The sequence below is a fragment of the Plecotus auritus genome (genome assembly GCF_963455305.1).
Source record: "Plecotus auritus genome assembly, chromosome: 8".
NCBI classification, from domain to species: Eukaryota; Metazoa; Chordata; class Mammalia; order Chiroptera; family Vespertilionidae; genus Plecotus; species Plecotus auritus.
The window spans coordinates 29856769-29870620 of NC_137782.1; the positions used below are offsets into that span (position 1 = coordinate 29856769).

At 42.3% G+C, this 13852-nt stretch overlaps 1 protein-coding gene across 1 annotated transcript in view; it reads left to right on the top strand.

Annotated features, from left to right (window-relative positions):
- Window positions 1–13852, top strand: part of MGLL (monoglyceride lipase) — a 157402-nt gene that overhangs the window by 1651 nt on the left and 141899 nt on the right. Inside the window, exon 2 of the mRNA XM_080683521.1 lies at window positions 8083–8169. The gene's annotated coding sequence lies outside the window, so the exon portion shown is untranslated. The remainder of the gene's footprint in view (window positions 1–8082; window positions 8170–13852) is intronic.

A 13852-nucleotide genomic window follows, 5' to 3' on the forward strand; every position in this document is an offset into this window, starting at 1 on the left:
ATAGAATATTATGCTTTTATTATTATAGATTATTGACTGTACACCCTATGTTTTACTTTATATCCCCAGTACTACTCTTTTTATATATATACTAGAGGCCTGGTGCACGAAATTCGTGCACAGGGGAGGGGGTGTCCTTCAGCCCAGCCTGCACCCTCTCCAATCTGGGACACCTCGAGGGATGTACGACTGCCCGTTTAAGGCCAATTCCGGTGTGATCGGGCCTAAATGGGCAGTCGGACATCCCTCTCACAATCCAGGACTGCTGGCTCCCAACTGCTCGCCTGCCTGCCTTCCTGATTGACCCTAACCGCTTCTGCCTGCCAGCCTGATCACCCCCTAACCACTCCCCTGCCAGCCTGATTGATGCCTAACTGCTCCCCTGCCAGCCTGTTTGCCCCTAACGACCCTCCCCTGCAGGCCTGGTCACCCCTAACTGCCCTCCCCTGCAGGCCTGGTCACCCCCAATTGCTCTCCCCTGCAGGCCTGGGTCTCTCCCAACTGCCCTCCCCTGCAGGCCTGGTCCCTCCCAACTGCTCTCCCCTGCAGGTCTGGGTCCCTCTCAACTGCCTTTCCCTGCAGGCCTGGTTGCCCCCAACTTCCCTCCTCTGCCGGGTTGGTCACCCCTAACTGCCTTCCCCTGCTGGCCTGATTGCCCCCAACTGCCCTCTCTTGCAGGCCTGGTCCCTCCCAACTGCCCTCCCTTGCTGGCCATCTTATGGTGACCATCTTGTGTCCATATGGGGGCAGGATCTTTGACCACATGGGGGCAGCCATCTTGTGTGTTGGAGTGATGGTGAATCTGCATATTACTCTTTTATTGGAAAGGATAGAGGCCTGGTGCATGGGTGGGGGGCAGCTAGTTTGCCCTGAAGGGTGTCCTGGATCAGGGTGGGGGTTCCCTTGGGGCGTGGGGCGGCCTGGGCAAGGGGCCTGTGGTGGTTTGCAGGCCGGCCATGCTCCCTGGCGACCCAAGCAAAGGCTCTGGTATCTGGGGTTTATTTATCTTCTACAATTGAAACTTTGTAGCCTGGAGTGGAGCCAAGCCTTCTGCTTGCTCTGTGGCGGCAGCCATTTCTATTGGAATTTATGTATCTTCTATAATTGAAACTTTGTAGCCTTAAGCGAGGCCTGGGCTGGCCAGGGTGTGCAGAAAGCTTGGCTTCCTCCATCGCCGGGGACAACCCTAGCCTCCTGCTCTTTCCAGCTCCGTGGTGGCTGCCATTTCTGTTTGGACTTATGTATCTTCTATCATTGAAACTTTGTATCCTTGAGTGGAGGAGGCCTAGGCCGGGAAGGGCAGGCGGAAAGCTTGGCTTCCTCCATTGCCGGGGAAACCCAAGCCTCCCTTCTGCTCTCTGTGGCCGTAGCCATCTTGGTTGGGTTTATTTGCATATTCACTCCTGATTGGCTTGTGGGCGTGGCTTGTGGTGTAGCGGAGTGATGGTTAATTTGCATATCACTTTTTTATTAGATAAGATATTTAAGGACTATTTTATTTATTTTCAATCTTTATTGTTGAGAGTATGTTCCTCCATTTTCCCCCCATTGCCCCTTTTCACATGGTTCCCGCCTGCCCCAGGCCTTCACCACCCTGTTGTCTGTGCCCATAGGTAATGCATATATGCATATAAGTTATTTGATTACTCTCTTCCCGCTCTCCCCCCTTCCCCTCTGAGATTTGTCAGTGTATCCATGCCTCTGGTTCTATTTTATTCATCAGTTTATTTTGTTCATTAGATTTCTTGTTCATTTATTTTGATTTTTAGATTCAATTGTTGATAGATATGTACTTATTGCCTTCTTCTTCTTCTTCTTCTTCTTCTTCTTCTTCTTCTTCTTCTTCTTCTTTTTCTTCTTCTTCTTTCTTCCTCTTCTTAAAGAATGTCTTTCAATATTTTATAATACTGGTTTGGTGGTGATGAACTCCTTTAGTTTTTTCTTGTCTGTGAAGCTCTTTATCTGACCTTTAATTCTAAATGATAGCTTTGCTGGGTAAAGTAATCTTGGTTGTAGGTCCTTACTATTCACCACTTTGAATATTTCTTGCCCCCTTGTAGGTAATGCTGCTTTTAAGATTCTCTCTTTGTCTTTAACCTGTGGCATTTCAATTATGATGTGTCTTGGTATGGGCCTCTTTGGGTTTCTCTTGTTTGAGACTTTCTGTGCTTTTTGGACTTGCAAATCTATTTCTTTCACCAGGTAGGGGAAGTTTTCTGTCATTATTTCTTCAAATATGTTTTCAATATCTTGCTCTCTCTCTTCTCCTCCTGGCACCCCCATAATGCAAATGTTGTTATACTTGAAGTTGTCCCAAAAGCTCCTTACACTATCTTCATATTTTTGGATTCTTTTTTCTTTTCTGATTGGGTGTTTTTGCTTCCCCATCTTCCAAATTGTTTTTATTATATGTATTTATTGGCACTTTATAATTTTGTTATTCATGTTTTTAATCTTTTTTTGCTTCTTCTTAAAAAAGACCCTTTAATATTTATTTTTTTATTAAAAAGTTTTAATGTTGACATAATTGCAGGTGTCCTTCTTTTCCTCATCCTTTGCTCACCTCCTCCCACCTTCCCCTCCTCTGCCATGGCCTTCACCAAACTATTGTCCGTGTCCATGGGGTATGCATATATGTTCTTTAGTTAATCCCTTCATCTTCTTTATCCAGTCATCCCCCACCCCTTGGGCACCTGCTAATCTGTTCCATGAATCCATGCTTCTGGTTCCATTGTGTTCATCAGATTTTTTTATTTTTTCCAAGTGTTGAGCTAGTTGTTCCAATCCCACTTATTAAATACTCCATCTGGAGTTTTCTCATTTGAAATTCTAGCTTTCTCCTATACCAAATTTCCTTATGTACTTTTTTCCATTTCTGCACTCTCTTTTTTCCTACTGGGCTGTCTCAGTAACAGTCTACTTTAAATCCTATAGCTTTAAACTATCCTTTAACTCATGCTAGGGTAGATTTGTCTTTTTCTTTCAAAATTTTCTTGACTATCCTTATACATCCATTTTTTTTTACTTCAATTTTAGAATCATTTTGTCAAGTTTCCAAGAAAACCACTTTGAAATTTTATTTAGAATCACAAAAACTAGATAATTGGATAAAAAGTAAAATGATAGACACATACTTCTTTTACTTAGGTGGGTGTGGGATAGTTAACAGTCAATAACTCAATGACAACTAGGGGAGAGCCGTGCCTATGCTTTGAGGGGTCCAGAGAAAAGAAAATTACTTTGACATTACATTGATATGCAATGATTTGACAACAGACAGGCTCAGTTAAGGTAAAGATTGACTTTTGTCAGGCAGGATACCAGTCTAGGACGACTACCCACCATAAACTGCTTTTAGTTAAAACGATTTAATTTTAGACCATCCTTTGTGGTTCGTTTAGTTCTCTGAGTTTGTAAGGCTGCCATGGAGGCCTCCCCAGACCTTGTCAGGGTTAGCAAGTGGCCACTTTTCATCCACAGGACCAAGGTGGCTAAAGATGCTTTTTTATTCTTGGTTTTGCCTGTTTGGCACTAACTCTAAATCAAACAAAATACAACAGATGAAAAACAGTGACCTATCTGAATATCATTTAATCACCAGGGATTTTTTGGTGCTATGTAATTTGTCTTGATTGACTCAGCTGTTTCCCTCTGGTTTGTGGGGAGCTTGCGGCAATACTGTGACTTCTGAGGATGTGTGTGCTATTAAATTTTGAACTTGTGTGAATTTCTTTTACTTCAAGTGGGTCTATATGCAGCCACAGCAATGCTCCGTTTATGAGAACAAGATACAGCTTATTACCATCCTTATTAAAGGATGTCCTGTGACCTCAGCCTTTCCCAACATACCAGTGCTTCCTGGAATGCTCCCCGGCGTTCCCTTAGGTGTGTGGGGCCAGGCACTAGTTCTACTCAAAGACACAGTTGTTGAAGGGGAATAGTGAGATGACCACGGACTCTTTTGTTGACCTGTGAAGCTTAGTTCAACTGAAGAAGTCTTTTCATTGTAATCATTTCTGACCTGTGTAGTGGCTTTCTTTCCCACCCCCTGCCCCCATCCTCTCATTCCCTTTAAATGTGCTGTAACCATAAAAAGGTTACCAACCAGGGGAAGTCAATTTAGGGCCAGTCAGGTGGGATTTAAGTGTAACTGTGTAACTGACAGAATGATTCATTACTTTGTAGGTCACTGGAAAGGAGCAGAATTTCTCAAACTGTGTTCCCTGGGTTGATAATCATACAAATGCCCGAAGCACAAAAAGTTCTCCGGGTTCCAGGGCCAAGTTGGCTGAGGATATGCTGCATGCTAATTCCCCAGAGAGGGGAGTTTACAATGTGCATTAGCATATTAAAAGTTCTGAGGAGTACCGCAGGGAAGAATTCAGTTTTAGTTTTCTGAGTGATTAAGCAGATATATTAGTACAAAGGACAAGTTTCTTTTAAGCCAACCAGGTTTCCCTTAGCACCAGTTTTGGAAGGGCTAGAGGAGATTTAATTAATGGAATTTTACTTTCTCTTTTGTCACAGAGTCTCCCCAGCCCCCATTAAAACATGTGTCTGTTAACGTAAGAAAACATTCAAATCTGTAAAGAATTTTTGTGAGTTTATTTGAGCCAAACTGTCGACAATTGCCAGGAAGCAGAATCTCTACATATTGGGATAATGCTCCAGGGAATGGCGGTTTTTCACCTGTTTTTATAAATTACCATCAAAGGTGGAGATGTAAGGGGTTACATGAAATGCATTGGTGATAGATAGGGATGTGGGAGAAAGCAAAGGGTCGGGGAGGGGAACCTCTGGGGTTGGAGAGAAAGTAAAATGATAGACACATACAGGCAGTCCTCAGGTTATGTCGGACTCGACGTACGTCATTTCGTGGTTACGTCGCCATCTCCCATTTATTTATTTAAAAAAAAAAGTTCCGTCATTTCGACGTATGTACATATGTGCTTTCTGTTTTTTATTATTTATTTACCACAAGTAAAGGTCAGGAATTGTTATCTTTCTTTTAAATTGTTTTACTGTTTTACTTATTACTGCTGTGTATGTGAGTGACGTAGGTGCTTACGTAGGTGGGTTGGCGAAAATCGCGTTATGTCGCGCCGTAGGAACGGATCTCCAACGTAAAGAGGAGCTACTGTACTTCTTTTACATAGGTGGGTACAGGATAGTTAACAAGATAACTAACAATGAGGGAATTTGTGGTTTGTGCCCTGGTGCCATTTGTTGTGCCCTGAGGGGTCCAGAAAAAGGGAAGTTACAAGTTACCCTGACATTTCACAGGTACGTTACCTTAGGTGCAAAAGAGACAATAGGCTAAGTAAAGATGGAAGTTGATCTTTGTCAGGGAAGATACTGGCCTAGGACATGACTACTATAAACTGTTTTTTAATTAAAAGGTTTTAATTTCAGACCATCCTTTGTGGTTACTTTAGGTCTCTTGAGTTTGCAAGGCTGCCAAGCAGGCCTTCCTTGAGTTAGTCAGGTTAGCATTTAACCCATTTTTGTCATTTTAAATGAAATGCAATCAAAATCAAATTCAACTGAAAATATAATTTTAAAAATATATTTGTATTTATTTCAGAGAGGAAGGGAGAGGGACTGAGATAGAAACATCATTGATGAGACAGTATCATTGATTGGCTGCCTCCTGCATGTCCCACACTGGAGATCGAGCCCACAACCCAGGCATGTGCCCTTGTTTCAGAAGACCAAAGAAAACCAAGGACACTTCTGAGGAAAAAGGAGGGACACTGTTTAATACGCCAGTGGACTCGGGGAACAGCCTTCCAAATATGAGTGAAGGAACACGCATGGGGCCCTCCCTTATATCTCCCTCCCTGTGATCTTTGTCCCACAAACATGGATTATGCTTCCGGTTCTTTTCGAGGGCCTTGCAAGAAGGCCCCCAGGTGTTGGGGGTCTTCAGGCCATATCTGATGGTCTGGCCTGGCATCAGCGTTAATAACCCTCCCTCTGGGCAGTGCACTGTCCACAGCCCAATGGCCTCTGTAACCGGTTCTGCAAGACCAGTATCTGGGAAAGAGGTAGTGACTTAATTATAGGTTATCAGGAATGTACACTGAGCTTGCCGGCTTGGATTCAGATCACTAGCCTCCAAATATCAGGGTTACATTGGAATTAGTCCTTTTACCCTGACTGGGAATCGAACAGTGACCTCCTGGTTCACAGGTCTATGCTCAACCACTGAGCTATGCCGTTGAGCTGAAAATATGCTTTTGCTTAGCCTATCTAATAAAAGAGTAATATGCAAATTAACCATCACTCTGCTATACCCACCAGCCACGCCCACCAGCCAATCAGGAGCAAATATGCAAATAAACCCAACCAAGATGGCTACCACCACAGAGAGTAGGAAGGAGGCTTGGGTTTCCCCGGCGATGGAGGAAGCCAAGCTTTCCACCTGCCCTTGCAGGCCTAGGCCTCCACTCAAGGATACAAAGTTTCAATGATAGAAGATACATAAATCCAAAGAGAAATGGCGGCAGCCACGGAGCTGGAAAGAGCAGGAGGCTAGGGTTGTTCCTGGTGATGGAGAAAGCCAAGCTTTCCGCACACCCTGGCCAGCCCAGGCCTCACTTAAGGCTACAAAGTTTCAACTACAGAAGATACATAAATTCCAATAGAAATGGCTGCCGCCACAGAGCAAGCAGAAGGCTTGGTTCCACTCCAGGCTACAAAGTTTCAATTGTAGAAGATAAATAAACCCCAGATACCAGGGCCTCCACTTGGGTCACCAGGGGGTGTGGCCGGCCTGCAAACCACCACAGGCCCCTTGCCCAGGCCGCCCCATGCCCCAAGGGAACCCCCACCCTGATCCGGGACACCCTTCAGGACAAACCAGCTGGTCCCCACCCGTGCACCAGGCCTCTATCCTATCTAATAAAAGAGTAATATGCAGATTGACCATCACTCCAACACAGAAGATGGCTGCCCCCATGTGGTCAAAGATCCTGCCCCCATGTGGACACAAGATGGTCACCACAAGATGGCCAGCAGGGGAGGGCAGTTGGGAGGGACCAGGCCTGCAAGAGAGAGCAGTTGTGGGCAATCAGGCCAGCAGGGGAGGGCAGTTAGGGGTGACCGGCCGGCAGAGGAGGGAAGTTGGGGGTGACCAGGCCTGCAGGGAAAGGCAGTTGGGAGGGACCCAGGCCTGCAGGGGAGAGCAGTTGGCGGGGGAGGGACCAGGCCTGCAGGGGAGGGCAGTTAGGGGTGACCAGGCCTGCAGGGGAGGGTCATTAGGGGCAAACAGGCTGGCAGGGGAGCAGTTAGGCATCAATCAGGCTGGCAGGGGAGTGGTTAGGGGGTGATCAGGCTGGCAGGCAGAAGCGGTTAGGGTCAATCAGGAAGGCAGGCAGGCGAGCAGTTGGGAGCCAGCAGTCCTGGATTGTGAGAGGGATGTCCGACTGCCTGTTTAGGCCCGATCACACCGGGATCGGGCTTAAACGGGCAGTCGTACATCCCTCGAGGTGTCCCAGATTGGAGAGGGTGCAGGCTGGGCTGAGGGACACCTTCCTCCCCCGTGCACAAATTTCATGCACCGGGCCTCTAGTTTATTCATAATATCAATGGTGTACTTAAGTGCATTAGATAAAAAGGTGGACCTTTTTAGCTCACATGACACTTTTTAGCTCAAATGACCTTCTAATGCAGCCTTTGATTGATTTATTCAAATAATAGATATCAAGAAACTCCTGAGTCTTCAACACTGTGGTATGTGTGAAAAAGATGTAGATATTCTAGAGTCAGGGGGAGGTAAGGAATAAGAAAAATGGGAAAGTACCAGAAGCCCATATCCTTCATGGGGCTACTCCAGAGGCAGAATTCTGCCGTCAGCATTAAGTGGCTGTGGGAGAAGTACCAGCCTGAGCTGGACAGGGGCATGGCCCAAGCCAGAAAGTAGGTTGTCCTTTTACTGCAACGCCTGAAGGTTTTGCCAGGGACACCAGCACTCACAAACTAAATTCTGACATGTATCAGGTCTCAGTGATAACATTGCTGCTGTGTAACAAGCCACGTCAAGCTTCTGTTACTTCAAACAGTATTCATTTATTATCACAGGTTGCCTTGCGTTGATCTGCTACAGGCTCAGCTGGGTGACCGAGCTTCAGGTTGTGGTGGCTGGAACACCTCTGCTTCTCACTTCAGGTCTGTGAGTCAGCTCGGGCATCTCTGCTCACACGTTTGTTTTTCTTTTTGTTGAATTCATTAGGTAACATTGGTTAATAAAATTATGAAAGTTTCAAGTGTACAATTCTATACCACATCATCTGTATATTGTATTGTGTTCACCATCCAAAGTCAAGTTTCCTTCCATCACCATTTATCCCCCCACTACCCTCTTGTACCTCCCACAACCCCTTTGCCTCTTGTAATCACCATACCGTTGATTGTGTCAATGAGTTTTGATATTTATTTTTGCTTAATTCCTTCACTTTTCGCACCCAGTCCCCCAATTCCCCACCCCTCTGACAGCTGTTAGTCTGTTTTCTGTATCTATGAGTCTGTTTCTATTGTGTATGTTTGCTTATTTTGTTCATTAGATCCCACATATAAGTGAAATCACATGGTACTCGTCTGGTCTTATTTCACTTAGCAAAATACTCTCCAGGTCCATCCATGCTGTCACAAAAGGTGATATTCCCTTCTTTTTTATAGCCAAGTGGTATTCAATTGGGTAAATATACCACTCATTTACTGATGCACAATTAGGTTGCTTCCAAATCTCGTCTATTGTAAATAATACTGCAACGAACATTGGATTGCATATATTCTTTCAAATTAGTGCTTTGGGTTTCTTCAGCTATATTCCCAGAAGTGGAATTACTGGGTTGTAAGGCAGTTCCATTTTCAATTTTTGAGGAAACTCAGTATTTCTTTTAACACTGGCTGCACCAACCTGCATTTCCACCAACAGTGCATGAGCATTCCCATTTCTCCACATCCTTGATAACACTGTTGTTTGTTGAGTTATTGATGATTAGAGGCCCATTGCATGAAGAGATTCGTGCAATAGGCCTTCCTTCCCTTGGCTTCCAGCACCAGTTTTCCTCCAGCACCCGGGACCCAGGCCTTCACTCCAGCCAGAGTCGGCCTTCTTCATCTTTGCTGCAGACTCAGGCTGGAGTCTGCCATCTTCGTCTTCGCTGCAGACTCTGGAGTCTGCAGTCTTGTCTTCGCTGCAGCACTCCGCTTCTGTAGATCCTGCCGTCGCCTCCCCCTGCTCCGCCCCGGCCACCGCCCTCCCTCTCATAGCAGGCGTCCTGCCCCGCCTGGCCACTCCGTGCCTGGAGCAGCTGGGCGACCGCCATCTTTGGCCTTCTAATTTGCATACTCACTCTGATTGGCTGTGGGCGTAGCGGAGGTACGGTCAATTTACATGTTTGTCTATTATTAGGTAAGATAGCCATTCTGACAGGAGTGAGGGGATATCTCATTGTGATTTTAATTTGCATTTCATATGTCTGTTAGCCATCTGTAGGTCCTCTTTGGAGAAGTGCCTATTTAGGTCTTTTGGCCATTTTTAAATTGGATTGTTTATTTATTAGGTGTTGAGTTTCGTAAGTTCTTTATACATTTTGGCTATTAACTCCTTATTAAATGTATCATTAGTGAATATGTTCTCACATTCAGTGGATTGTCTTTTCATTTTGTTGTTGGTTTTCTTTGCTGTGCAAAAATATCAGAAAAAATAGTTATGAGAAATGTCCTAGATTTTACGGCCTATGTTTTCTTCTAGGATTTTTATGGTTTCAAGTTTTACATTTAAGTTTATAATCTGTTTTGTTATTTTATTTATTTATTTATTTTTAATCCTCACTCAAGGTTATTTTTTCCCCATTGATTTTCAGACAGAGTGGAAGGAAGGAAGAAGGAGAGGAGAGGAGGAAAGAGGGGAGGAGAGGGGAAGGCAGGAAAAGGGAGTGGAGGGGAGGAGAGAGAAACATGGACATGAAATAAACACATCAATTGGTTGCCTCTCATATGTTCCTGGACCAGGGGCGGGGATCGAACCTGACACTAAGGTACATGCCCTTAACCGGGAATCGAACCAATGACCCTTCAATCCTTGGGCTAACCCTCTAATCACTGGGCCAAACTGGCCAGGGCTGTTTTGAATTTATTCTTGTGTATGGTATAAGAAAGTGCTCTAGTTTCATTTTTTTGTACATATCTGTTCAATATTCACAACACCGTTTACTTTATTCCATTGTATGTTCTTGCCTCCTTTGCAAATATTAATTGAGCATAAACTCATGGGTTTATTTATGGGCTCTCTATTCTGTTCCATTGATCTATTTGTCTATTTTTATGCCAGTACCATGCTGTTTTGATGACTATGGACTCATAATATAGTTTGATATCAGGTAATGTGATTTCTCCACTTTGTTCTTTCTAAAGATTGCTGTGGCTATTCAGGGTGTTTTATGGTTTCACATAAATTTTTGGCATATTTGTTCTAGTTCTGTGAATATACCATTGGTATCTTGATCAGAATTGTGTTGAATCTGTAGCGTGCTTTGGGTAGTATGGACATTTCAATGATGTTAATTCTTCCTATTCATGAACATGGAATATACTTCCACTTATTTGTATCTTCTTTCATTTCTTTCTTCAGTGTCTTATAATTTAGTGAGTACAGGTCTTTTATATTCTTGGTTAAATTTATTCCTAGCTATTTTTTTTTATGCAATTGCAAATAGGATTGTTTTCTTAGTTTCCCTTTCTGATAGTTCATTATTGGTGTATAGAAATATGGCTGATTTCTGGACAATTATTTTATATCCTGCTACTTTATTGAATTTATCAGTTTTTGTAGTTTTGTTTTTTTGTTTTGTTTGTTTCAAACAAGGAAACTAAGACAACTCAGATTATTTAAGTGCCTATGGTCACACAACTAGATAAAAGCAGGGTTGAAATTTTAAAAAGTTATTGCTCTGGCCAGCTTGCTCAGGGGTTAGAGTGCCAGCCCACGGCCTGAAGGGTCTTGGGTTCGATTCCTGATCAAGGGCATTTACTAGTATCTTGGTTATGGGGACCGGGATGCGTGCAGGAGGCAACCAATTGATGTGTCTCTCTCACCTCCATGTTTTTCTCTCTCTCCCATTCCTCCCTTCCTTCCACTCTCTCTAAAAATCAGTGGAAAAAATATCCTCGGGTGAGGATTAAAAAGAAAACAAAAAACAATGCTACTGCTTTCCGAGGGGAAAAAAAAAAAGCTAAATTTCTTTAGCTCCAATACCAGACTTTTCGTTAGACTTAGAACCAGGCATAGTTTAGGATAAATGTTACATTTCATAGATTACATTTCATATGTTTTAACATGAAGTGTTGCCAACATGTTTATAATTTTCTGAGCCCCAAGAAGCACTGCATGGAAGTCTCACACCTTAGCATTTTGTATCTTTAAGTTGGTTGCTTCTTCCACAGCGTCACTTCATACAGTAGCAGAGGTTTTCATTGGTTCTCCTTCATGGCCACTGGTCCCTTTTTTCACTATTACAGCTGTTTTGCCGACTTTATTTCCTGACTGGGAATGAGCCACTCCGCTGTGGAAAACAAAACCCCAGAAGCACAAAATTTGACATTTATTTTAAAATAACAATGCATGAAGGGCTTTTTATGTTAAAAATCTTCTATACACATGTTTCAAAGCCAAAGCGCCCCAGATTTCCAAAACAAAGCTTGTGAAAACATTATGGACATGAGTGGACTCCGAAAGCTGATGATGTCCACAGCCAGATGTGAACAGAAAATGCTGTGGAGAGATGCAACAAGATAAACAAATTTGCAAAAATAGTAAACACAGTGGCTGGATAAGATCTTAGGTCAACAAAAGAAACCAAGGAAGAATATAAGCATGGTCTACAAAGGGAAATCTATTGTGATGAATGCTTAAAGATTAGGTTATATACATTTATTCAAAAATATCTTTTTGAATAAAGTACATGTGTGTGCCCAATATTGCATTTAACGGATTGTGAATGTGGTTAATTGTCTAAATGCTGCTTTCCATTTTATAGATTTGTTGTGATAAACCTTAAATCCCAATCTTGGCCAGCTACAGCAGGTGCTCAGAGTATTCCTGGGACCTTCCTTACTGCCTGCTTTTTAATTAGTATTTTAAACTTTTAAAATTTAATTTATTGGTTAATAAAATTATATGTTTCATGTGTACAATTCTATAATACATCACCTGTACATTACTTTGTGTGTTTACCACCCAAAGTCAAATCTCCTTCTGTCATCATATGTTTGACCCTCTTTACCGTTTACTTCCTTCTCCCACCACCCCTTTCCCTCTGGGAGCCACCATGCTGTTGTCTGTGTGTAAGAGTTTTTGATTCTTTGTCTTGCTTGTTGATTTGTTGCTTTCAGTTTTATATTCCACATATGAGTGAAATCATATGGTTCTTGACTTTTCCCATCGAACTTATTTCGCTTCGCATGCTATTCTCCAGATCCATTTGTGTTGTTGTAAATGGCAGTATTTCATCTTTTCTCATGGCTGAGTAGTATTGCATTTTAACAAGACATAAAATCCTCTGGATAATATGCCCTAATGGGGAAATGGCAATGACAATTCAAAATTTAAAATGGCTATTCATGACAGAAAAACAGATCATATAAATATATATTCTCCAGCTAGGTTAAAAATAGTAATAAGCCCATATAAATACAATATGGGGTAGTGTTAGTGTAAGGGCTAGGTTTAGGTTTAGATCACTTATAATAATTAAAATCATGAAATTCTTAGGTAAAATGATAACAAAAACACATACAGAACTTATATACTGAAAATTATCAAGTACTGATGAAGGATATTGAAGAATAACTACAGAAATGGAGAGATATACCATGTCCTTGGATTGAAAGAGTCAGCATTGTAAAAATGTAATTCCTATAAAAATTCCAGCAATATTTTTCCTGGATACAGACAACATTGTTTTAAAATTTATATAGAAAGGCAAAGGAATCAGACTAGCTAAAACCATTAAAAAAAAGATAAAATGGGATAATTTTAAGGGGATAATTATATAGCTGCATTAATCAAAATTCTGTTGTATTGGCAGAGAGATAGACACATAAATCAGTGAAACAGAGCAGAGAACCAGAAATATACCCATACAAGTACAACCAAAGGATTTTTCACAGAGGTGAAAGAGCAAAATATGAGTAGGAAGGAGAGTTTTTTTCAGTAAATGGTACCAGAGCAATTGGATATCCATAGAAATGAGAGGGAGAGATGGAAGCAGGGAAGGAGAGGGGGAGGGAGGGAGGGAAAGAGAGAGAGACAGAGAGAGAGACAGAGACAGAGAGAAAGAGAGAGAGAAGTCTCACCTAAGTTACACACCTCACACAAAAAAACAAGTCAAAATGCATAATAAATTTAGATGTAAAATGTAAGTATAAAACTTTTAGGATAAAATATAGAAAAAATATTTGGGATCTAGGGCTTGGTAAAGAGTTATTAAATGACACAAAAATTACCAGTTATAAAAGAAAAAAGTGACGTGTTAGACTTCATCAAAAATTAAAAACTTTTACTCTGTGAAAGTACCTATTATTAGGAGAAGACATTCAAAACATAGCCTGGGATAAAATATTTGCAAATCACATATCTAGCAGAGTGTGAAGAACATTCAATACTCAAAGTAGTTTGGATCCTTGGTGGGGGAGTATACAGGAAGCAACTGATAGATCTCTCTCTCTCTCTCTCTCTCTCTCTCTCTCTCTCTCTCCCTTTCTCTCTCCTTTACTCTCTTTCTCAAACCAACAGAAACATGTCATTGGGTGAGGATTTAAAAAACACACATAAACAATGAATTTT